This window comes from Mustela putorius, unplaced genomic scaffold (assembly GCF_011764305.1).
Source record: "Mustela putorius furo isolate JIRA1106 unplaced genomic scaffold, ASM1176430v1.1 tig00003850_pilon_pilon_pilon, whole genome shotgun sequence".
In the NCBI taxonomy this organism is placed as follows: Eukaryota; Metazoa; Chordata; class Mammalia; order Carnivora; family Mustelidae; genus Mustela; species Mustela putorius.
In genome coordinates, this window is record NW_025422002.1 from 3031817 (window position 1) to 3059592 (window position 27776).

Sequence of the window (27776 nt, forward strand, 5' to 3'; positions counted from 1 at the left end):
GTGCCAAAGAAAGATGCTTAACAACTGAGCCACCCAGCGCCCCTAATTTTAAAAATACCTTATCTTCAATTCTTTACCTTACATACTCTGATAAACATAATTATAGTATTAAGCCAAAGGGACTCTTTCCCTTGATAAAAGGCAGAGTGAGTATTTATGTACAACAAAGAAGGATTGGTCCCATTTAGTCTTTTCCTTCCCTAAATTCTCCTATCATGAATGAGGTCCTTCCATTTCTCATCATACTAGGATTGGCTTATCAGATTGTCCTATAGCAACTTCAATTTTGCTTATCAGGATCAAAATGTGTCATCCTGTTTTCTATTTTTAGTGATTGTAGGAAGCTGTGCTTTGACATGTGAGATGTGAGGAGCATCTGTTAAAGAGAATGCTAGAGCTGAAGGTGTTAAATGTTTAAAGAAATGATAAGACTTTGTGCTCAGCTTCCACATAGGTTTACAAAGGGCTTGCAGATACTAGAGAGCTAGTGCTCCGCACATTTCTGTGAGGCAGATTTTATCTTCCATAAATACCTTAATGCACAGAGATGGCGAGTTGGTAGAGTGTTAAATCTTTATATGTCTAGCTTGATGTTAACAGTAGCTCTGAAGGAAAAGAGCTGGTGATAGATATTTTAACCAGTTCCTAATTTCGGTCCTTCATCTATCTTGGCTGTAGCTTAATGCTTTTTTTGTAGGGCTCCAAAAATACATGCACATCTGAGATAATTTTGAATTTTCATATCCCAGTGACACAGAAGACTTCTAGAAATGTACATGTACCAGTCAAATATTCTGTCCGTGAACTGGACTTCATTTCATTTATTTATTTTTTTTCTTTATGCCTTTTTCAGTGGTTACTGAAAAATGTTATTTGGCACAGCTTTGACAAAATCTGCTACTTGGGTTATAGTGAACCTTCCAGGCCATACTATGTATTATTTTCCTGTATATTACTTAGAAGCCTCCGGGTACCTATTGAATTATTTATTAAACTACCTCTCCTAGAGCTTTGACGCTACTGCTCCCTGTGTTTAGAAGCACAGTTCTTTGGAAGATTTTTTAATTGTAGTGTATATCAAAAATAAAATATAATAAAAGATAATGGTGTTTTTTAAATTTGTGACAAGGTAATTTATATCAGCTTTGTTTATTTACTTAGAATTCATAATCATAATTCACATTTCAGCCTGATTTAACATTTTTTTATGGTCGTTTTGAGCAGGGTCTTAAACCATCAAATATTCTCCAATAAAGCATGGCATTTTTGAGAAATATAGACCTTAACGTTAATGGAATTTGCTTTGCCAAATTCATACCATGCCTCTATTTATTTCTCTGTGATAACTTTTTTCATACATATAACTCATTTCATACTTCGTATCCATTTCATTTCTGCCTGTCAGGAAGCTGTTGTTTTCACCATGCTCAAGACACCATTTAAATTAGTTGATCTATATTTTACTACTTGGTTTTGGACAAATACAGCTACTCAATTTTTTTGTTTTGTTTTGTTTTCGCTGCTGCCTCTTAAAATGTTTCCTTCCTCTGGTATACTATTGTCTTAACTTGGGATGACATATTTATTTAATAACATAATAAAATCCTATCCTCAGTGGCTTGATCAACAGACATGTTTCTCACAGTTATATATATCCATATTTAACAGGTTATTTCATAGAAAGCTGATATTTGACAGAAACTTGACTGAGCCAGAGTCAGACTTTTGCAAAATTTTATATATATACACCATTGCTGGCCTTAAATATGCTCCTTGTAAAAAATGCTGTTACACCTAGAATTTTTGAGACGGAATTTTACTCTAACATCTTCTACACCAAATGAAAACTGTAGCTAAACTGTCATGTTCATCCATATTATTTGTTTCATTAATCCCTGGAAACTACTTAAGAAATTCTAAACCATTATAAAAGACCCTGACAGAAGCCAATCCTGATGTCCCAGTTATAGCCTGGAAAGTTAAACTGCTGGAGGGCTAATATAGATGGCATTTACACCTTTTATGCCATATCTTGCATTGTCTAGATACAAATTTAGACTCCTGTGATTCTTGCAAAATCACAAGAAGGCTTCTTACTTTCTTCCCTAGGATTTCTCTAATATTGGAAACTAATGGTTTCTGAGCACTTTGACCAATAGGGAATGGAGATCCAGTAAATAACTATTTTCCACTTCACTATTTTGAATGGACAATGTTAAATTTCATTTCACTTTGTGCTTCATTGGGATTGATCCCCACTTTCCCGTGGTGGTAACCAAATTAATAAAACACCCTTGAGGGTGCCTGGTTGGCTCAGTTGTTAGAGCATGTGACTCTTGATCATGGGGTTGTAAGTTCAGGCCTCACATTGGGTGTTGAGATTACTAAAAAATAAAATCTTAAATAAATAAATACATAAAAGACACCCTTGGGTGAGCTTTCCATCCTCGTTTCTCTGCATCCTAGTCCTCTCCATCTCACCTTTACTCCTGTTTCTTGAAATTTTTCTTAAAACTAAACCATTTGACAAGACCTTTGTCTCTGTGTATTTTTAAAGAGCTGTCAAGCTAAAACACACTGGCACTTAGAACTTGTAGGATCATAGAGGAGTCACTGAATGTCTCTGTGTTGAGTTACTTGATCTTTGTACAGTAATAACTGCTCCATGTTTAGCAAAGGGTTATAAGAGCAGTCCTGAAACTAAGAGCGGTGCTTGCAAGATTGACCCTGGCTTGGTACTGATAGAAAGCATGTCCTAATTGATGAGTTGTTCACTATGCCTAGTGTGTTAATACAAATAATGTGGTTTGTGCTCAACACTTCCTTTTTTGTAATCTGGAATTTTGTTGATTCTAGGAAGAGAGAACCTATGGATCAGCCCTCAATGAATAGACACTGGCACTCAGTCCTAATAGTTTTCCCTGGATGGATATATTACACATGTGTATCGATATATTCATTGTTGGGAGAAGAGTGTACTCTGACCACCACATAGGAGAGGGAAGCATAAAGAGGTTTGCATATGGATTCCTACAGATTCTATCTGGGGTTTTTTTTTTTTTTTTCCTCTTACTATTTTTTTGTATATCCCTAATACAGGGTTGTAATAATTCCTTAACCATAAGAACAGCTTAGATCCTGAGTTCTGTGAGTGTTTCTAGCAAGTCTTTCCATGTAGGGGGTCTTTGTCATTCCTGACAGACCAGTTGTAGTTATTGTGAAGGTAAAATAAGGAGGAGTAAAAGAGATTTCAGTACAGCACTTCTAACATAAGTGTTTAAATAAGTTAAGATTTACTAAAGTGCTTTGGGTAGCAGTTGGTTTGGGGGTCCCAGTTAATCATATTGATTGAGTGTATGGGCCATAAACAGAGTTTTAAGAGAGATAACAGGATAGATTGGCATTAAAGGTATTACAGTTGAAATTTAGCTTAGTGATGCTCAGTGCAATTGCTTCAGAACCCTGGGCAGCCAATAAGAAATGTAGAAGAATAGCTAATGACTTTTCTATTCTTCTCAACACAGCCACCCCCACCCCCAGAATCTCCATTCAAAACCATTGACCTGGTTCTTTACCTTTCTGAGGTGACACCATTTCCCATTTGCAGTGACCTTCCTCTCCCGTGAGCATGCTCACTTCATCTTTTTCAAGTTTCCTTTATTTAAGTACTCTCTCCATCCAACATGGGGATCAAACTTAAAACCCAGCCAGGTACCCCTCATCATGACCTGTCTCACATCCTCTTTCTGGAAAATTATGAAATCTCTGTTTTCAGAGAAGAGTATGCTGGCGTTTGAAATCTTAGATGGGAGTGTGAAGATCTGGATTCTGCACGACAGCTTTGCCTCCATCTTTAAGGCCTGGACCACGTTATTTATAATTTCCTGAGGCTCTGTGTGGTAATCTGTAATGCCAAGATAATACAGTTTATTTCTTGGAGATTACTTCCTGGACTGGGGTGGGATGGAGGTATCTCATTTTGTTATCTTAGAATGAGATAACACACTGGTGAAAACATTGTAGATACTAAGGCACTGTACCCATGTTTACTGTTGTAGTTCTTCCTTGATGTATGATTTTGTGTTTCTGTTTTCATCTTACCTGTTTAGGTTCTATTTTGTTTATCCAAATAGATGGTAAACTTGTTGAAGTTTGGGCTGCCTTTTCTACATCTTGACATTCCATATGAATGTTCGCAAAGTGGTATGGTGTCTTACATGGAATCCAGTAACAATAGTGTCAAGTTTATTTCTGAGGACCTCACAACTTGAAATTAGTAGGTCATAGGGATATTTGGAAGAAAGAAAGCACTGGAGTGAGAGCAGCCATTGTTCCATACTGAGCATGATGACTTTTGTTACATACTGAGCAGGAGCTAATGAAGTGGCATATTTTCAGGGTTATTATGGAAGAGTCAAATTTTCTACACTGTGGTTAAAGACTCCTTCATTATTAGCTGCTTTAGAACTAAGTGCCCTATTGCCCTATAATTTTGTTTCATTAATTATGTCAGACGTTGGTGGTATTTGAGGCAAACAACCCTTAGATTTCCATTTCACCTTTATCATTGGCAAACATTTATCATGGATAGGGCTATTAAGTTCTTTAGATTTTTTTTTTTTTTCTCACAGAGATCTAAAAAGAGCCATATAGTAGTGACCTATCAAAATGCAAATTTTATAAAAACCGTAATATAGAGTATTAGTCAATAAGTATTTTAGCATTGCTTTATTTAATAATCATTTACATAGCTCTTACTTTCAGTTAGATAATATAAAAACTTTACACATGTTAACTCTTTTAATCTTTGTAACACTTTATGGTAACTTTGATCATTATTTGCTTGTTACTGAAAATTCAGACTTAGAATGGCAGGTAAATTATCTATAATCCTACAAATACAAAAATGGGGAAGCATGCAGAACACAGTCAGTCTGGCTTTATCGTATGTATCTATGCTTTGTTATTACCTGTATGTTTAACAATCTGTACATATATCCAACGGTGGCTGTGTTGCTATTTTGTTAATTGTTCAGGTACTAACTTGATGTCAGGACTGGGAAAACAAACCTGTCTTGTGATTTGTATACCTCAATGGCTTATTTATCTTTGCATTCCTATGTTTTCACTTTCCATGGTAATTAAGTCCAAGAAGTCAATAAATTGGTGGGTTATAAAGTATGGATAGTTAAGGAATCCTTGGTAAATTTCTCCAAACTCTAAGTTACTATCGTGAGAGCAACTGATATGAACCTCAACAGCACATCCTTCAGCGGTGGTGCCAGTCAGCTCGATATTCTCAGCAGAGCTGACCTGATAGTCACCGTCTTTGTTCATTTTACAGATAATCCAGCATTAAAGGCATAAGATAGAAAAAGGATGAAAATATTATGCCCCACTTTGGTTATTTAACTAAATTATTATCCCTTGACCTTTTGACCAAACCAAATTCGTCTTCTCTCTCGCCTGCATTTCCGCCCGTTTTAATACTGCAGCACAGATTTAATGGATTGGGAGTCTGTGAGTAAGTAATAAGAACACAGAGGAGAGTGGCCAACATGATTAAGATTTTATTTCTAGTGTAATTCCATTATAATTAACATTATGTAACTGGAGAAATACGGTGTTTGCATCTCTTCCTGGCAGCTGTTTTTAAGTCAGTGGCAGAAAGGAGATTAAAGAGTAAATGAAGACCTATTTATTGAAATTGTGTTTGCATCTTGTATTGTGAGATTCATGTTTGTTTCACAGACCACAGTTAATTTAGTAAGGAAAAGAAGCAATATGTTTAACAAGCATGCTAAATAAATTGGTTGGCACTGCTTTGGACTATCATTGTTGAACTTTTTACACTGGAGGTGAAATACCCCTAAAACTTCTACATAATGGTAGGTGTTTAAATAGTGAAAGCAAAATAGAGGCTTATCGAACTATCCAAAAATAGGCCCAATGAAACCTTTTGTAAGCTGAAATAGTACAAAGAGAAGAGTATCTCCCACTTCCTGAAAATTTGAGTTATGCTACTTTGCTTTTATACAGACCTTTGTTAGTACTTGTTCTTGCTAACCAAAAGCAATCTGCAGAGGATTTTTGCTTTTATGAAAAAAGCCCTTAACTACTCATAGGTAACTAATGTAGGGAGCTCAAACTTTAGAAAGCAGGGATTCCTTATATTATGTTTTTCCAAAAGCATCCAACAGACTTTAAAGTTTTTCTTTTTAAAGATTTTATTTATTTATTTGAGAGAGACAGAGAGAATGTACATAAGCAGGGGGGAGGGGTAGAGGGAGAGGCAGGCTCCCCACTGAGCAGGGAGCCTGACGTGGGTCTCAATCCCAGGACCTTGAGATCATGACTTGAGCTGAAGGCAGATGCTTAACGACTGAGCCACCCAGGCGTCCCAGCAGACTTTAAAGTTAATGAAAATAACATGGTTTTGCATGTGAAGCATTTTCAATTTGTTGTAAATGATTTTTTTCCTAAAAATTAACTGGCCAATTAATGATAGAATCAATTTATGTAAATTCAGATCAGAGTCCTCTAGCCCAGGGCTTGGCGATGTATGGCCCGATGGTCATAACTGGTTTTCCAGTTCTTTATGTTGCCCACAAACTGAGATGGTTTTTATTTTTTTAGATGGTTGAGAAAAAAAAACAAAACAAAACAAGAGAATAATTCTACATAATGTTCAAATTTCAGTATCCACGGATACAGTTCCATTAGAACACAGACACCTCATTTGTTTACGTATTATTGGTGAATGCTTTTCTGTTAGGACAGCAGTTGCATTATACTAATACAGATTTTATGGCCTGCAAGGCTAAAAATACTTATCATCTGCCCCTCTACAGAAAAGTTTGTAGAACCCTACCCTAGCTGATAAAATACAACATCAATAGTGGTAATAACTTTGTGATAAGTGCTTTAAATAAATTACTTCTAATATTTCTAAAATGACTACAGTGTAGCTGTAATTACCTCCATTTTACAGACCAAGACATTGAGGCTTTGATTAAGTGATTTACTTGGTTAGATCTGTGTTTTGAAGACCATATATAACAACTTGTAGTAGATAGGAATGACTAGAATTTAGACCTACTTAAAAATATCATTGTTTGGGGCGCCTGGGTGGCTCAGTGGGTTAAGCCTCCGCCTTCAGCTCAGGTCATGATCCCAGGGTCCTGGGATGGAGCCCCGCATCAGGCTCTCTGCTCAGCAGGGAGCCTGCTTCCCCCTCACTCTCTCTGTGCTGCTCTGCCTACTTGTGATCTCTCTCTCTGTGTCAAAGAAATAAATAAAATCTTTTAAAAAAAAATCATTGTTAGTCTTTTGAAAGTAGGATGGTATCGTCTATCTTCTAATTAATAGTTACTAAATAGGACTGGATTGGTAGATTTGAAATCTGTCATTCCAGTGTATGGAACTTTTGACATGCCATATTAATTTACAGTTATCTGTAAAGGGAACTCGACATTCCATTCTGATAGTAGATGGTAAAATCTGCTGTGGCCATTTGGATTCTGTTCCCTCCCTGCCTCCCACAACATAATAAATGATTACCAATTGGTTATAACTTTTGAGGAATTCTATTATACTGGTCTTGCCAAATTGGCCAGTAGGGGCTTTCCTTAAAAACTATTACTATTCTGTGAATTATTGTAGGAAGAAAATAAATTGGCAAAGCTGATGGGTACTCATGGTAAGAGCTTATTGAGGCAAGTTTCTGGAAGGTGCAAGAAGGTATTGAGGTTTTATTATTATTTGTCTCTCACCTCTCTGACTGAACCAGAGGGTCATGGTAAATGATTATTACGTTAGTTTGTGATGATGGTGGTTTTGTGTGTTATTAAAAAGTGGTTTAAGAGGAAATCCATTTGATAGAGTACTTAGGCTAACTTTAAGCCTGCTGGAAGAGGTAACCACTGTTTCCTCAAGAGCTTTCTGAATTTCAGTATGACAAGACTGATTAAATGAAACCTATTAGGTAAACTCTATATTAGTTTGCAAAAATCCTTAGGCTTCTTGAATGGATCCTTCAGAGGATCAAGACTGTAATTACACAGGGCTAAATATTAGGATAACAGCCTGTAAGATCCATATAGCTTCCTGGATACTGGAAAATAATTACTCTTTAGACTTCCTTAGCTACAGCTCAAAGATGATAGTGTAGATAATGCCTTGAAGGCAGAGCCTGTGTCTTTAGTGTCTTCAGTGCCTAGAACAATAAATAATAATAAATATTACATTTTAGCTAAAATTTATTAAGTACCATGTGCTCAGAGTTAATTTTTTTAATTATGTCATTTAATTGTCCAAAAAATCCTGCTAGTCTTAATAATTGATTCCAATATTACAAGGTTGGCAGGGCCACATAAAACACTCAATGGGGCCAAAATTTAACACTCTAGTGTCTGTAATTCAAAAGCTTGTGATCTTGTCCACTTTGCTGTATTATAGAGCACACTGTCAATATTTGATGAATGAATGTGAGTATATGATAGAATTGTTATGAGGAAATCACCATCATTGAATTTGAATCTGTTTTCCAATCTAAAGATTGTTTACTTTTAATTCTGGTACTGTTAAAATTGTTAGGATTTCTGAGAGATTCATATGTTACTTACTTGATTTGAAAAGAATTATTTTTAAAAAATATTGACTTATTTGAGGGGGAAGGTGAAAGAGCAGTAGGGTGGGGCAGAGAGAGAAAGAAAGAGAAGCAGTCTCCCTGCTGAGCAGGAAGCCTGATGCTCCATCCCAGGATCCTGGGATCATGACTTGAGCTGAAGGCAGATGCTTAACAGACTGAGCCACCCAGGCATCCCTTGAAAAAGAATTATTGTGGAATAATCCAAGGTATGACTTATGTTTGGACAAATGAGCTGCTGCCTATCGTATACAGCGATGCGATTGGCAGGAAGGGTGTGGTACTTCTGCTCCAATTTAGATGAATGACAAACAATTGTTCCAGATGCTCTTGGTTGAGATAAAACTAAATGTTAATGCCACTTGAAAAGTGTCATAATGTATATGGCTTGAAGAGTTCTCATCTATACCTTAAGTGATTTTCATAGCAGTGTTGTTGGTCATACAGGTGGGCCCTCTATAGCTAAGAAAAAAACATCTCAGAGGCTTTAAATTATTTGTCCCGTTAACCCAGCTGAAAACTCAAGCCTTTCATACCAAGCTGGCCAGTGCCTTGTTTTGAGGGGCAAGATCTCAGATCAGTAAGTACCAATATTAAAACAGTTATGAATGAGATCCTTTACACTGACCGTTTGCACTACATTTTCAGTTTTTACTAGTTACATGACAAAGTACTCAGTAGTCACATCTGGACTGTGGCTACTTTACTGGACAGCACAGCTCTAATCAGCAGGCTAGTCCAACTGAGATTTAGTTCTTAGGTATGGGGAAGCTCTGAGAATAAAAGGAAGGGAAGAAATTCTCCTAATTCATTGCTCTACATCGCCCATAATTTGTCATTCGGATGATCTCTTTTATGTTTAAATTTAAATGTCTTTTCATATTTTTAACCTAACTGGCTAGTCATCTCACTGTTTGATATTCAATCATTTGATAAAGAATTTCTATTCTCAAGAGTTCTCTGAGGAAGCAGTATATCTGTGCAAGGAAATACATAAACATGACTCCAGTGATTGGAACAAAATTAGAAGATTCCTGAGGAAAAATTGCTGCTATAATTTAACAAATGCACCTCAGCAACAGCCAAGGCTCATGAGAAGCAAATTGGTTACTTTGGGTTAATGTCAAATGAATGTGCTTTCACTTCACATTTTTTTTTTCTTTTTGTCACTCACCTAAAATGAATGGGTGATAATGGCTAGAATGTAATTTAGTTACAGAAAGAGAAGAAAATGCTGGAAAAAAATTTAAACTACTCTTCAACTCATTCAATCATGTCCTAATGGATTATATTAATTTTGATTAAGATTATAAGGATTTTTTTTTCTCTACTCTTTTAGACTTTATTAATTCAAAACAAAATTTTCCTAGGAAGTTAATACAAATGATTATTTATAAATTATACATTCCTCTAAAGAAAATTCTCTAGTTGGCAAGGCTTACCAGAGCATTTAAATAATTATGTGCTAGGTATAGATTTGTACAGTACACACATAGGTTTTTTTCTTTTTACATAATGAAAGTAACACTTGTCTCAAATTAAATCATATCATCTAATAATAAAAATCACATGAACTACTCTATACTTTTTTTTATACTTTTTTGTTCTATATACTTGACAGCCATTATTTTATTTAATCTTCATTATTTAATTGCTTCCCAGTAAAGAGTGCCCCAATGACTATATATTCCTAGACTATATAATTTTCTTTAAGTTTTATTTATTCGTTTGACAGAGAGAGAAAGAGAGAGGCAGACAGAGGGAGAGGGAGAAGCAGACTCCCCGCTGAGCAGCCAGCTGGATCGATCCTGGACTCGATCGATTCCAGTACCCTGAGATCATGACCTGAGCTGAAAGCAGATGTTTAACTGACTGAGCCACCCAGGCACCCTAGACTATATAATTTTTACAGAGATATTTAGGAGTAAAAAAAAAAATGCTTTATTACTTTTCATAAATATTGATAAATAATCCTTTATAGATTTTGTACCAGTGGTTCACCCTCCAAAAATGGTGGGTATGTGAATTTTTTTTATCCCTTGTACTTACCAACACAGTGTAAATATTTTGCTCTTTGCCAGTACAATAGATGGACAACATGAGGTGTTAAAATATTCTGTTTCTCAGTTGTATTTTCTCTTATAATTAAAATTGAGCCCTTCTCATAGCCCTTACCACCTTCCACATCTTCAAAGCAGCCCTGCCAGAGGATTAGCAAGTTTTAAATGAGATGGGTTTGTCAGTGGAAATTAAAAAGAAGAATTGAGGAAGAGATGTAGGATTATTCACTTTGGTATATAGTATAATTTTTTATAAAATGTCTTATTTTTTTCTGAGGTGGTTTGAGAGCTTTTGATAGAGATCTGTTTGCATCCTAAGAAGTTGGTTATGGAGAACCTGTTACAAGCATTCAAACCATCCATGCATGACTGGAGATCTGTCCACTATTATATTTTTAAGGTTAAATAGGGGCTAGACTGAACTGTTTCTGAGACATGACAGTTATTAAACTTATACCCACAAAAACCCTGGAGGGATGCTCAGAATTGATGGGCTTTTATTTTTATATACCAGATTCTTCAGTGCTCCAGGATTGAAATCCACTGTTGACTCTTCATTCAATAAAATCATATGAATATTGATTCTCAGTAGATGGCATTCTCGACTGGAAACCTACCTCATAACTTTACCTCTTGACCTTTCCATAACCTCTTAAATAGTCGATTAAAAAGCGTTTGCTTTATTCTTCATTCTTTCATGGCTATATGCATTGACTATTATATAGAAAGCTTTTGTGAACTAGGCATGTACAATTCATGAAATACTTGACTTTGGGATAATGTCATTTGAGGATTATCTCCAGTGATTGAGGACAGGCATAGATGGTTTGGGAAATTGTTGAGAATCTGGAGATGATTTTCTATGGGTTTCCACTGACCTCCCTAATAAACCTTTTAATGGAGCAGCAGTATGATAAAATCATCCTAGAAATCATAGTTATTCTCTCATGCATAGACTTGAAGGTCTTCTAGCACACCCCTCTAACTTCATAGATGTAAAAACTCACTAGGGAAGTGCTTTTTCCAAGAAAGATCCTAGAAGAGTTAGGACTCCCTGATTTGAGCCTAGTGATTCTTCTTTCTCAAAATTGTCCATGGCCTATTTGAACAAGAAGTGAAATACACAGCACAGGTGGAAAAACAAAGATAATCACATGGACAGTGCACCTTATTAAATTAGTGTTGGCAACACTTCACTGTTCCAGCCATTCCATAGGATTCTTTGCTCTGTGAGCTATCTAATAAGCTTTCTTTGGTTTTAGGTGATAATTTTCCAGGTAGCTTTTAGATTCTGAAATGACAACCTGATCATCTGGCAAGAAAAGCAATAGTACATAGGTATTATAAGAGATCTTTTCTTTGTATCCAACCAAGACTTAAAAACTTCATCAGCTTGTGGAATTTCTTTCCTTACACAGAACTACTCAGAAATACGCCTTTATTCCAGACACTGGACCAAGGAATCTTTGACAGGGATTTATACTGATATATCTGATAAGAAAATTTATTAAATGTCATTTTACAGCGCTCATGGGAACGGGTATTATACCTGGAGTTAGTAAGTTATAAAATAAATTTATAAAATAAAATTATTTTCCTGAGCATAAGACAGATGCATTGTTGATTGCATTTGTCATAAAGAAATTTAATCTTTATCAATTACTCTGAAAGAAGCTTGTTCTTTTCATGAATGTCGTCCTAACAAAGAATATATTACTCTTGTCGTTTTTTTCTCTATTTCCCTTTTCTTCTGTTTAGTCAGTGGCACCTTTCTCTGTCAGAGAATCAACCAGTTGCATTTCCAGTATTGCCTTAGTCAGAAATGATTCAAGTTTATGCTTAAAGGGGACCAGATACTTGTCTTCCTTGTTGCTTGAAGCTTTGACAAGATCTATTCATTTGCCTTCAATAGTATTGCTCTGAGTTTATTTTTTGCTTGGGAAAAAGGCCATAGTTGCTTGGAAAAATTGAGTTTTCATTTATCTTGGCCTATCTGTCATACTGATAAGATCTGCTGTCTTACAACTTACTCAGAACTAAGAGAAGAACAAAGTGGCTGAGAAGACCCATAAGTCTATATGTTTCAGAAACAAAAGATTTATTTGTCTCCATTCCACTTGTCTTTTGAGTAGAGTTTGAATGAATGATTATTATGAATAGCATGAGATTTAATGATGGCAACATTATCAATTTATACATTTACCGAGGTGTAATGGATTATGTGTACTGAGGTAACCTGAAAGCTGCTTACTTTAAACTAACTAATATGGAACTTAGTTTTAGGGTACCTGGGTGGCTCAGTTGGTTAAGTGTCTGAACTTTGGTATTGGCTCAGGTCCTGGTCTCATGGGTCCTGATTTCATGGGTCATGTGATATAGCCCTGCATCAGTCTTCATGCTCCATGGGGTTGCTTGGAAATTTTCTCCCTCTGCCCCTTCTTCTCCCTCTGCTCTCTCTCTTCCTCTCTCTAAAATATCTTAAAAAAATAAATAAATAAAAAGTTAGTGTTGATGCGGTCACAAATACAGAACCCTTAATGTCTGAATAGAAAGGGAGTATCTCATTCTGTTTTTCAACATGCTACAGTAAATACTGAAAAGATATCTCAAAATTTTGAGTAAATAAATCCTATTGTGTATCATTTTCTCATTTTTGTATTAATGCCTATAAGGTTTTTTATAAATGCTTGATCCATTCTATCTTCTTAAAATAATGTTTCCTCTTGATGCAATTTGCTTTGATCTTTAACTTGTCAGTAAGAGGAGCTTTGCCATATTATTATAAACACATGATGTATTTTGATTAATGGTTATTCTGCTGACTAAGAACCAGATTTCAATATAGTGGTCTCACTAGATTTTAAGTATTGATGATTTACAAGTCACAGGACTATATAGTGCTGTGCTTGTTCCTGGCCTAATTCATTTATTTACTATTGCATATACCCATTCCTCACCCAGGGTTTCAGTAACTATGGTGAGAGTCACCTCGCCTTAGGTGCTGGAGTACATATACGAAAGCCCTCTTGCTCCCAGCACATACAGTTGAGTTAAAGCAGAGATGCTCTAAATGGGTATAAAACATGGAACAGAAAAAACTGCAATAGGAGATGCAGAGGTAATCCTTAATTCAGTGGAGAAGGGTTTGGAAAGTTCAGGTTGGCAGAGTTGAGTTTTGAGGGGTGAGTGCTTCCTTAGTTATGCAGTAGTACAGATTGCATATGTTATCATGAAAATTTAGTGTAGCGGTAACATAATCATCATAGAGTTACAACATGGGCTCACTGGGAGAACTTGTCTGGTTTACATCATCTGGATCACTGCCAAGGCTCTGTAATTTAGTAGGAAGTACACAAGAGTTAGAGATAAGAGGTCTTATTCTGCTGCTTATTAGCAATGCAACCACAGGCCAAACATGAAACCTCTTACCCTACTTTTTTATCTGATAACTGGAGATAATACCACTAGATACTCAATATGTGTTCTCCTTTGAACATTAAGTCAAACATTTATCTGAAAGCATATTGTAAATGGAAAGGATTCATGAAATACAACTTTTATTTTATACATATTTCACTTCTAAATTTTATTCATTGAATTACATGTGGGGAATAATTTTGTTTCAGGCTTCAGAAAGCAATTAACAGTTTATAAGCATCGTTATTGGCCTCCATACTTCCTTGTTTTGGAACCCCGGAATAATTTTAAATATTTTCCTCAAGAATACAACATTTTTATGTTCCATTTATATCACCATGCCTTGGTACAAATGGAACATAAAAAAGATACACCAGGAGCACCTGGGTGGCTTAGTTCTTAAGCGTCTGTCTTCTGCTCAGGTCATGATCCTAGAGTCCTGGGATTGAACCCCACATTGGGCTCTCTGCTCAGTGGGGAGCTTGCTCCTTCCTCTCCCACTCCCCCTGCTTGTGTTACCTCTCTTGCTGTGTCCTCTGTCAAATTAATAAATAAAACAATTAGAAAAAAAGATACCCCAAACTATCATTTAAATTCACTTACTCATTTTAATTTTACTCATTAATATCTATTGTATGTCAGGCTCTCTGCTAGGCATCAGAGATGTAACATAGATGCTACCCTCATTTAGTTTACATTACAGTGAGGGATGTAGTTATGTCACAGAGACAATCAGTTATAAATGCTTTAAAGAAGCATTTATAATGCTTCTGTGAGAATATATTATGTTCTGTGAGAATATATTATGAGGACATGACTTAGAGTGTCAGGTTTTTCTTAGAAGGTGAACTTTAAGTGGGAATCTACAGAAAGAATTGTTATGAGAGTTCTAAGTTTTAAGAGAAGTTCTAAGTTCTAAGAGAGTTCTGAGTTCTAAGAATAGAAATGAGTTAAGGGAGAGAACATACCAGATGAAATGATATGTATAAACACCCTTAACTAGGAAGGAACATGACAGATTTTAAGAAATGAACATACTTCAGTGTATCTGGAGTGCAGAGAGCAAGGTAGAGAAAGGTGGAAGATACTGGGAATATTTGGCAAAGGGTAGATGATGGATTTGTCGACCAGTTTAAAAACTTTGGTCATTTTTATGACTAATGAGAAGACACTGAAGCATCTTCAGAGGGTTGAAATGGGGGGTTGGGTAAATGCAGTGAGAAGGTTCTGCTGTTTCGGATATGAAATAATGGTAGGTAGAAGAGAGATGGTAATAGATAACTGTATGAGGTAGAGTGGTCTAGACCTAGTGGTGGCTGATTACTTTTACAAGAGGTGAGAGAGAAAGGCATGAGGGACTTCTGCCTCTCTGGCTGGTGAATTATGGTGGTGCCATTCACTATCAACACTGGAAGTTGACCATTTAGAATGGGAGGAGAATCGGTATAGGAAATTATGTGTTTGTACTCAGAGACATTGAATTTGACATCCCTTTAGAGTATCGAAATAGTTTGTCAGGTAGCCAATTGGCTGCATGGGTGTGGAGGTCTGAAAGGAGCGTTTGAAGATAAAACAATGTGAATACAAATTTTTGTTAAGCCCAAACTATTATCAATAACTCTTGGAGTTTAAATTTAGGAAGGTTCAATGTTAGATTTTTGAGGGTAAGAAAAGTGGGGCATTTTTAAATATTGGATAGACCTCACACCATTTAAAATTTTGTAGGGGTGCATGTCTGGCTCAGTTAGTAGAGCATTTGACTCTTGATCTTGGGGTCATGAGTTCGAGCCCCATGTTCAGTGTAGAGATTACTTAAAAAACAAATAAAATTTTTATAATTGTTGAACAATTTATCTAGACTTAAAAATTTAGATTTCAGGTTTTTAAAAGTGAATTGTGATCTGAAAATCATCAGTGAATTTAAAGATATGGTGAGAAGTGAGTTTTTATTTAGTTTATAAAGAATGAATATTAATTGTTGCTCTTTATGATCTTAGGAAATTTTTTCCTTAATTTTAAATGAAGACCATTTTTAACTTTCATATGAAAATCAAATGCTTACTATAATGTGTACATTAAGCAGAACTAGTAGTATCTCTTTCATTATAGGTATTGAATATAGGTCAGTCTACAGGCTTTCATACTAGATTTATGACAATTTTCTTACTCATCAGGGTAACTTCCACACAGTGTAAAGAATATGATGATAAAATCAGATCCTCTGTAATTCACTGAGATACTTTTTCTGGATGACTTCATGACTTCCCATTCAGACAGCTTTTCAGTTTTGTTTATTTTTGAGGCCTTGAACTCATGACGGTGACCCTCAGATTGAGACCTGAGCTGAAATCAAGTATTAGACACTTAACAAACTGGGCCACCTAGGCACCCCGCCATTGAGATATTTCATTCTAAAACCAGCAATACTGGAATGCAACTGACTACATTAAACAGGCGTGCACACACACACACACACACACACACAAAACAAGCCTAGGTTTGTGTTTTATTCTAAAATCCATTTCTTTATTTGTAGGTGATGAGCAATTGAAGTTGAGATGAATAACATATTTGGGGGTATGTACCATTTTTTTAAATAAAAATATGTATGTGTTATGTAGCATATAAATTGTTTTACAAATTATACAAAGACTATGACTATTGATTGATAAGGACCACATTTCCTTAAATTATAGAATTAGTAAATAGCTCTATTTTATGTAAATAATATATACAGAAAGCAGTAGCAATGGATTTTATGATAAACTCTAAGGTAATAAGTGATTTTAAATGTAATGTGTAGACCAAAAAATTCATTTACAAATAAAATCTTTTTATTAAACTTCATTTGCCAAAGTGTTTTAAAATTCAGTTTTTAAAGTAGGAAAGTTGACTAATTATTTTAAATATATTATGAAAATAATTATAGTATGCACAGTGTTTATTAGTTTTCCCTGATATATTTATTTGGCTATAAACCTTTGGTGTTTTTCATATACAAGTTCTATTTTGTTATGTTAAATTCTAGTTATTGCCAACATGTGCATTTTTAAACTCAGTTTACCCCTGTAAACATTATTTTATATGTTGTCATTTTTACTGATGAGTTGGCTCTGTTTTCAGTAGAAAAATTCAAAATGAGCTTTTGTTTCTCAAGCTAACACCTTTATATTTTATACAAAGTTTTCTGTTGTTACTCCTTCTGATTTAATATATACATCATATACTGGAGAATGATCAATTTGTTGTGTTTTAGCAATTTACGTTTTGGTTATAGTTGCAAATAAATATAAAATACTAATTTATGGGGAAGATCTTTAGACTTAAAAAGGGTTACTGACCATTTAAGAATGACTATTGATAAATATAAAATTGAGTCTTAACTGTATTAGTGCCTGACTAACTTACACATAGATACATGGACACAGACATGAACCACCCAATCCCATAGCAACGATGACAAACTTCTAAAAAAGCAGATGGTATCCTACCATGTTGGGCCATCACAGCCTTGGGCCAGTGGTTCTCAAGTGTTTTGAGACAAATATTGCTTTCAGGAGCTGTGGGATATTAAGCAATTCAATTTCCCTAAGCTCAGTTTATTTGTATGGTTTAGTTGTCTAAATCATATATGATTTCTTACATGACTTCTTCCTTAAAACATTTTTATTTCATATTTGAAAAAGCTAAAGTTTAGAGGTGAATAATTTTGTATTGGTAAAACTGTTACGAATATTTTGCAGTGTAAGATAAATTTATTTATTGGGATAGGACAGTAGAAAAGTACAATTGATTCTTTGGCTAATCAGCAGTGGTTTTGTTTGCTTAAATTTTGGGGGCTGGGCAGATCTAAGAAGGCAGGCTTCCCCTCTGTGTCCTTTTGTCCTACCTGACATGGAGACTCAGGATTGAGTCACTTTGAAAGAATTCCTCATGACCTTGTTAGCTCAAGGTTATCTTTTATCTGACTTCTCTCTTCCTGGATAGGTTACAGGCTGGAAAACATTAAAATATCTATTTTCTTGGTGGTTTTCTTTTCTAGATTTGAATAATTCACTTGAATCTTCCAAGCTACTTAGATGAAAAAATGTTATCAAATAAACGTATTATATTTTTAGTTTACATATAAGGCTTCATATCTTTTAATTTGGTCATTTAAAAAACTAAATAATGTTCAGATACCTTTTATATTGTGAGGTTTGATATTTGCTTGAGATGGGCATTTCTTTTTTATTAAAAAAAAAATACTGGAAGTATCTAAATACTGTGAAAGATCCGTTTGAGTATCGGGCTTATTCTGCATTGAATACTCCCTTGTGTTCCCATTCATTCACATAATATTTTAAGCTCTTTATTACACACATTACAAATGCAGATATGAAATGACCTCTCTTTTTCAGTAGAGGGGATTTTTAAGAACCAGGTTAGGGACTCCGTAGGTATCTTGTGCCATTTTTCTCACTCTGAAATTTTGTTATTATATGATCTTAATCGAGTAGGTGAATCAAAAAAAAAAAAGTTAGTCTTGTAGGTGAAAAACGGTAAGATGGTGTCCATTTTATATGGATTGGCCTACATATACCAGATTAGTTACTCATTGTTTAGAAGAATGTATATAACAAAAAAAAAAAGAATGTATATAACTAATCCGTGAAAATGATAACAACAAGCAGCAAAGCTTATTAAGACACTAACTTCGTTTTAAAAAAAGTAGTTATCATGAGTGCCAGATATTGAAACTATATTTTAAACATTTGTAAATCAAATGGGAATAACGTGTTCTTTGCATATATTATTTCTTTTACAGGAATTCTTTTCTGTATTTTATGAGACAAATCACAGGCATTATAGTTTCAAATCAACTTTATTGTTTTCATTGCTATTGCTATGTAGCTATTGAATAGTTATAGTAAGTTTTAATGACGAATGAAGTGCATGTTTGATTATATGCTGTTAGTAAAAATATCTTTTTATGGCCCAGGGTGGTTTTCAGCATGGCCTTGACAAAGGCAGTATGTAAATGTGTATTTCCCTTCAAAAGAATATAAGTCAGCATAAGGACATTTTAAGGGAAATATTTAAAAATTAACAATTAGTGAATATTCTTTGTGTGTTGAAATTATATGAACATGTAAATAACATAGCTGTGCTTATTTTCAGAGGCCATTATAATACTAATTAGAAAAGTTGTAAATACTGTAATTCTACTAAATTACATTTTTATTTCTATGTTATTGCTGAATATAGCAGGGATTAGGAAGATAGTTATAATGCTGACATTGAGAATGTTCCCACAATTACTTTTTTATCTTGTGTTACTGATTCTCCTGCTACTTATCATTTGCTGTTGTGCCCAATATCTGATCCTACCTTTCTGCCTTTTATTCTGTTTCCTTTGTCAGAGATACTCTTTTCTTCCAGTCCTTAAATTTCAAAGTTGTACTTAACTTGCAATGTCTAGTTTGAGGGTTGCCTTTTTCACAGTGCCCTACAGTCAAAACTCCTGCTCAAGGTCATTGCTATCAACTTGTTCCTTCTTTTGTAGCTCATCTAAAGCATGGTCCCTTGTGACTAACAAATATTCTTGATGTTCATCTCACTTATTCCTTGTTTTCTGCCCCATTGGAAAAATCATCTCACATCATCATTTATTTAACTTTGAACATAGTTCCTCAGTGATGAAAAATACTAGAAAAGTAAGAATCTCTGCATCTGCATGCATGGTGTGAGGTTTGGGGCTAGAGACCATGAAAAAGTGTATTGGTGCTGGGAAGAATGATTATCTAAGGAATTCAACATGTAATAATTATTTTATCCAAGAGCCAGGAGATATCTTTGATAGGAATTACAAGGCAGGAGATACTTTCTTTGACCCTTCCTGTTCAGCTTCTTAACATCTCTTTAATATTAATAACAGCTGAAATGAGAACTATAATGACAACTGTAGTTTTATGGAGCTTAATGTATGTATTATACTTCATCATTTTTTATCTTCATGTCCTGCCATGAAGTTGGTGGAACAGAAGTTGACATTATCCAGAATTGGCCAAGTTTATTTGTTATCAGCTAATACTATTTAAAGCCTGATTATGCAGTCTAACTGTTCTTTTATTAAATGTTAAGTTAGTATTTAATATCTGTGATCTTTTAGCATAATTTAGAAATAAAGTAACCTCTGCAATCCAGAAAGCAGTGTCCTAATTTAAAACTGTATGCCTTTTAAAATAGATATAGCTATTTTGATCAAAATTCTTGGATTAGGGTCCCAAGTTGCATCAATTTCACAGTTCCTAATCCTCTGGACAAAGAAATTCAAGATAGAATAGACCTATACCCTAAAAATATCATCAGAGTAGGAACATTAAGAGTGAGATAGTCTCTAGAGAAGAAGGTGACTAATGTCCATACAGTTAGGCTAAGCCAAGATACCCAGACAAAATTGACCAGGGAGCAGGGAGAGTCCTGAAACAGTGTCTCCACTTCTGTGAACTCAGCTGCTACAATTTTTCCTTCAATCTTGAGCTATATCCTAGGGTAATAAGGAGCTATAGGACCCAATCAATTACCCTGTTATATAAGCTATACTAACTAGGGTCTTTGTTATTTGCAGTTCAACCTCCTGACTAATGCAGGTAAAATCACTGATACAACGGTATTCTTCTTTCTGCTCTACTTTCCATTTCTATTTTCCTTTCTTTTCTTCTTCCCTTTCCTTTCTTCTCCTCTCCTTCTCTGGCTACATTTTCCTTTATCCTTGCCATTTCTTTCTTCCTCTTACTTCATTACTTGCCTATTCATTCATCCATGTATCCATCCATGTAATACTCATGAGTGCTTAGCATACATTGGGCTTTATGCTAGGTTCTGAGGGCAAAAAGATACATGACATACACTCTTTATTCTCTTTAGGATCACGTTTCCTCTCTTAATTTTAGGAAGTTGGTTTTTGAACAGGAAGGTAGAGCTCAGGCCAAAAAATGGGAGAAAATAATAAAAAAGGAAATCTCTAAAGCATTTGCTTAATACTTGAGATTGGTGGAAAGATTCAAGATGGGAAATGTTAATTGGGAAGGGTTGCTGAAAAAGTTGAACTTAGAGCAGAGATTCTTTGTAACACCAATTTAGTAATTCAGTATTCAAGGCAGTAATTCAAGGCAGATTATAGGTCAAAGTACATACCCTCATACCATATCATACATTATTTAAATTGGTAGGGGGAAAATAATCCTTGAACCTTCCTGTTCTATAGTATGATTATAAGGTATGGGTAAAGAAGAAAACCTGGATGTGTTACTCTTTCTTCTGTAGTAAGCATTGGGAAAGTAAACACTATACAGACACTAATTATAATCACAAAATCACTCACTGCTTTTTCAGGTCCTCATAAACTCACAGGGGACCAACAGCAGAGGAACTGGTGAAATTTCCTTTAAAAATGCTCTCCATATGCAACAAGTCAGTCCAAGTCTGCTCACATTGACATGCACAAGAACAGTAATAATTTGGAAACCAAAGATGGAAATTTTGATGGCTTTGATCTGTAACCTTTTCCTCTTATAGTATTTCAGCTAAATTCCTTAGTTTTGTATGTAGGATCCTGACCACATTGGCCACAATCTACTTTGTACCTCATCACCTCAAATACCCTAAGCTTCTCAATTTCTTTACCGGCATACCTTGGCAAATATTCTTCTTCAGACATGTTACTGACCTCTATCTGCTGTCCTCTTAAACCTGGTAAACTCATTTTAAAAATAGCTCTTTCTTTTAAAGCCTACCTTTTTAAGGGCCTCCCCCTTGGAAGCTTTCTCTGACTCTCCAAGGCAGTGTTGTTCTTACTTGATAACTGTGAGCATCTCTTTCTTAAGTCACCAACCACTGTGTGGATTATTATCGTTATTATGTTTTTCTTTTTAAAATGAGATAAGGGCTCTGTTAGAACAGGAACCTTTACATTCATCTTTATATGATCAGTTTCCAGACCCATGCATGAGGGATAATGAGGGTTGAATACTTGTTACCTGAATGAATAAATGAACAAAATGGGATGGAAGATACACGTAATATAGTTTACTGTGGACAGGTAAAAGATAATGCTTTTCTCAAAAATAAGGGCAAATCAAAGGTTCTGAGGTTTCTAGATGCATTATTCTTAAAACCTTTATGGTTTTACATGTAGAAACTTTTTTTTAAAAAAGATTTTATTTATTTGACAGACAGAAATCACAAGTAGGCAGAGAAGCAGGCAGAGAGAGAGAGAAGGAAGCAGGCTCCCTGCTGATCAGAGAGCCGGATGCAGGGCTCAATCCCAGGACCCTGTGAGTCAAAGGCAGAGGCTTTAACCCACTGAGCCACCCAGGTGCCCCATACACGTAGAAACTTTTACATTGTTCAAAGTATTATCTGATAAATAATCATTGTTACAAACATGTCTTATGATCTACATTCCAAAAGACTATGTAATAAAAACGATGACTATATAGTGGTTTGCCCACAGGAAAATACTGGAAACAAAAGTAAAAGCACTTTAGTAATTCAGGATATTTAATGTTTAATGTTTAACTATGAAAAGATTTGAACAGCCTATTATAATGTTTAATTAAAAATACTCTGAAGTTGGGGCGCTTGGGTGGCTTAGTGGGTTAAAACCTCTGCCTTTGGCTCAGGTCATGATCCTAGTGTCCTGGGATCGAGTCCCGCATTGGGCTCTTTGCTCAGCAGGGAGCCTGCTTCCTCCTCTCTCTCTGCCTGCCTCTCTGTCTACTTGTGATCTCTGTCAAATGGTTAAATAAAATTTTTAAAATAAAATAAAATAGTATTTACATATTACACTGGTACAAAGACATGTGCTGAATTGATGAACATTTTCTATAATAATTATACTTTAACTTCAAGCCAGTATCCTCAGTTTAAAATGTTCCTTCCATCATTCTTATCATAGCTAAGACCCAGAACCAAAATAGCTATTTGGAAGCTACTTAAAGCAAATGTCAAAGATAGCAGTTCTATCATTTAAAAAAAAAAGAAAGAAAGAAATGTTTAAGTACAATGGTCAAAAAAAGCCCCATTAAAAGTTTCCTTTCAGGAGAAGAGATATTATAAAATCCCTTCATTATTATTCCCACAAGAGCCAGCACATTGCCTTGATGACAATTTTTTGAATGAATAAGTAAATGATTGCATGATTATGGCACCTTACTCTATCTCAGCCACAGAATTGTCAAAAATTTGGGAAAGAAAAGATGGTTGGAAGAGAAGAATGTCCAAGATAAGCAGAGTACAAATTAAATTGTAGGGTAAATGGAAAGAAAATAGATCAAAGCTGTTATTAAACAGAATTCTGGCAGAGTTTTAGGTTAAGAATCCCATCTGTACCTGAGGAAAATAGTTACAACCAGTAATATCCTAAAAAAATTAACATCTAGCAAGATGTTCATGTAAGAGTGTGTGTGTAAAGGAGAACGAGCGAGCACCCATGTTTATACAAACACACACGCATCCATTATGTCGGTCTTGTGCTAGTGAAGTTGGAGGAAGGGGTCGTAGAAAGGATAATTCTCAAAAAGCAACTATTTACTTTTGGGGTAAAAATATTGATTCACAAAAAAATATGCAAACTTCAGCAATGCTAGACAGTTTATGATTTATGATAGGATACCTTGTTAAAGGTAGCTGAAAGGTATATCATTTTTCATGACACAGGACCAATGATACTCAAATAATAAAATGAAATATTAGGTTGAACTTAGAATTTTTCACTATGCAGTTATTTGTCTATGAGAAAATACATGCATCTACTTTTATTGTTTTAAATTAAAATGGTAACAGTTTTAAATATATATAGTACATTGTTAAGATTCCTAATTATTTTCTTTAGTCTTCTTCAAAGTCTCTAGTTACGAAGAATAGTTACAAGAGATTCCATGCAGTAAAAGATTTTGGGAAATTAATTACAGCAGAAGAATGATGCTCAGTGTACACACTGTTATTGCCTTTTTCTGTAAATATGAATCATCACCTGGGAACCTATCAATTGTGATATTCCCCAACCTGCCTGTCTTACTCATCATATACCCAGAATGTACCTCGCACAAATAAGCTACTCAGAAAGTTAAGTTACTGCATCAATGTATCTATTTTGCCCAAGGTTTTATTTCTGAAAGTGGCAGCTTAGGATCACAAAAAAGGGTACCTGAGTGGGTCAGTCTTTAAGCATCTGCCTTCAGCTCAGGTCATGATCCCAGGGTCCTGGGATCAAGCCCCACATTGGGCTCCCTCTCCCACTCCCCCTGCTAGTGTTCCCTCTCTTGCTATCTCTCTGTCAAATAAATAAAATCTCTTTTTAAAAAATTTTTTTAAAAAGATCACAAATCAATTAACAAATCACAAATCAACTGGATTCTCCCAGTCTCATTTCCTTTCTAATAAATGATTATGGTTTTATCTTCTGTTAAGCCAGAAACTCCCAAAATATATTATATGGAATATGGTTACCAAAGGAAAAGGGGGGAGCGGTTCTATCCTTAGAGTTATGTGAACAGTTTTATCTGCAACAAAAGGTGTTATTGTTGTTTTTTAAAGATTTATTTTAGAGAAAGAGAAAAGAGTGCACTTGCACATGCTAAGTGGGGAGGAGGAGCAGAGGGAAAGAATCTCAAGCAGACTCTCGAGGGGGAGCCCAATGCGGGGCTTAATCTCAAGACCCTGCAGACCTGAGCAAAAACCATGAGTCAGACACTTAACTGACTAAGCCACCCAGGCACCCCTGCAACAACAGCTTTTCAGTTATAGGACTTAGCCTTGTATTTAATATGGAAACATATACATATTATAGAAGATAAATATACAAAATATTTCTCAATTTGACTTCGGAATATTTTTTTTAAAGATTTTATTTATTTATTTGACAGAGATCACAAGTAGGCAGAGAGAGAGGAGGAAGCAGGCTCCCTGCTGAGCAAAGAGCCCAGTGCAGGGCTTGTTCCCAGGACACTGGGATCATGACCTGAGCCAAAGGCAGAGGTTTTAACCCACTAAGCCACCCAAGCGCCCCAACTTCAGAGTATTTTTAATTAAACATTATAATAGGCTGTTCAAATCTTTTCATAGTTAAACATTAAACATTAAATATCCTGAATTACTAAAGTGCTTTTACTTTTGTTTCCAGTATTTTCCTGTGGGCAAACCACTATATAGTCATCGTTTTTATTACATAGTCTTTTGGAATGTAGATCATAAGACATGTTTGTAACAATGATTATTTATCAGATAATACTTTGAACAATGTAAAAGTTTCTACGTGTATGGGGCACCTGGGTGGCTCAGTGGGTTAAAGCCTCTGCCTTTGACTCACAGGGTCCTGGGATTGAGCCCTGCATCGGGCTCTCTGATCAGCAGGGAGCCTGCTTCCTTCTCTCTCTCTGCCTGCTTCTCTGCCTACTTGTGATTTCTGTCTGTCAAATAAATAAAATCTTTTTTAAAAAAAAGTTTCTACATGTAAAACCATAAAGGTTTTAAGAATAATGCATCTAGAAACCTCAGAACCTTTGATTTGCCCTTATTTTTGAGAAAAGCATTATCTTTTACCTGTCCACAGTGAACTATATTACGTGTCTCTTCCATCCCATTTTGTTCATTTATTCATTCAGGTAACAAGTATTCAACCCTCATTATCGATGTGGGGCTCCATCCCAGGACCCTGAGATCATTACCCAAGCTGAAGGCAGAGGCTTTAACCCACTGAGCCACCCAGGTGCCCCTGTAAATACTATTTTAGTAAATAAAAATAAGCTGTTATTATAATTGTGAACTTGTTTTTCCATTTACAGGAGAAGGGGTATGATGGATGCAAATAACTATAATGCAAGATAGAATATGAGTACCCGGAAGATGTATAGGTGAAGTCTGATGGGGAGTTCAAAAATGGCAAAAATTACTTCTCTCTGGGAATCTAGGAGAAATTTTTGGAAGAGGTTGGCATTGAATTTGTTCAGTGTTTATGGTTAGGATATGCATATATGGAGATGGTGATGATGGTCACTAAGTAATTAGTAATTAGTGCAAATACAGATAGGAAGATATGGCTTGGAGCATGGATGTGTACAGTACATGGAGAATACAGCATGCAATGTGGAAAGTAATGTATCTATTGTGTGTAACACATAAGTACATTGTGTTCTATATATGTGGTCACAGGTCTCTTCTTTTTCTACAAGGTAGAATTGCATGGATGCCTTTCTACTTGGCCCTCATATAGTCAGTTCTGTTTATAAGTTCTTGCTAATGTCGTAACCTCAATAATCTTTGAGTTGTGCAGTCTTCACCAGCTTTGATAGAGTGTTGAATGTTCAAAAGAAAAATCCAAGTACCTATTAAATCATCAAATGCCATTGCGTGTTTATGAAATCAGATGAAAGCCAATTTCTACATTAGAGCAAATATACTTTCCTGTACTTGGTTGAGGTTGTAAGGAAAGATTACTCTGCTTCCCTAAGAAGGTTAAGTTGTCATCTAGTTAAATATGGACTTAAAATAATGCTGCCAAAGCAGCTGCCTCCTGTGATTGATGATGATGATGACGGATGATGATAGTTTTGAAATCAGTTTTGCAGGGGAAATTGCTATTTTTCTACTTTGGCTGATGTTGTAGTCTGGGTTGGGGATTTTTTGTCATATTAGGTATCTTTTTTGATTAAAAAGGAAATTGCTAAGGACTGTATTCTCTATGATAAAATGGCTCTAAAACTGAGCTATGGCGCAGATGATTATATGTTGGTCTATATGTATTACTTGAGTGACACAAGTTATTCTGGGCTTCACAGTGTCATCTCATGGTGAATTGTGTTTTGTTGAACAAATAGTGACCCATGTCTAGACAGAGAAATGGTAGAAAATGTGGCATTTAGAAGATAAGATAATAGCAGGTCACTAAAGTCTTCCAAATTTGTTCACATATATTGATATTTATTGTCCTTTTCAATCCACTCAAGACTTATTTATTCATTGGTTCCCTCATTTGGGTTGCTTTGAGGGAACCCAAATGATGCCTGCTTGGCTGGATCCCTTACTGCCTTGGATCTCTGCTCCTCAGAGCAGATGTCGTCTCCTCAGAGCAGTCTTACTTGATCTTCATCTCTTGAAGAGTCTCCCTACGTAGCTCCTCTGCTTTTTCTCATTTCCACATGGCAGTATGCATTCCCTATGTGTTATGTATTCATTTCTTATTGTCTCTCTCCCCATCTAGAGTAAACTATGTGAGAGCAGAGACTTGTTTGTTCAGTGCTATAAACTGAGAATCTATAAAAGTTCTGTCCCATATTAGGTATGCAATTAGTAATTATTGAAAGATTAGCTGAATGAATTAATCTTTATTTTATACTTTAAATAAAGTGTTCAAAATATTTTTAAAAGCTTATTAATGTTGGGCTCCAGAGCCAAAATCAAGCTTTTTGCCTTATTAACTCAAATTGCTTTTGTTTGTCTTACACAAAAAATACAAACAAAAACCATCCCTAAAAAGAAAACAGAATATTCAGGGCTTGCTCTTAGGTGAACCATTTTATATCTCATGTACTAGAGAAAGGGAATCAATTTTGTTTATAGAAAATCACTGGTTAACCACTATTCCATACCATTCCATTGTGTAAACCCAA

The 27776-nt window shown here is 35.3% G+C and overlaps 1 protein-coding gene across 3 annotated transcripts in view; it reads left to right on the top strand.

The window, feature by feature from the left end:
- The window catches only part of CNTN4 (contactin 4), a 936335-nt gene that overhangs the window by 115112 nt on the left and 793447 nt on the right, over positions 1-27776 (top strand). For 2 of the 3 annotated variants that reach the window (XM_004738394.3, XM_013053943.2), the window contains exon 2: positions 16661-16701. The exons of the other annotated variant lie outside the window; for it this stretch is intronic. The gene's annotated coding sequence lies outside the window, so the exon portion shown is untranslated. The remainder of the gene's footprint in view (positions 1-16660; positions 16702-27776) is intronic. 3 annotated transcript variants of the gene reach the window in all.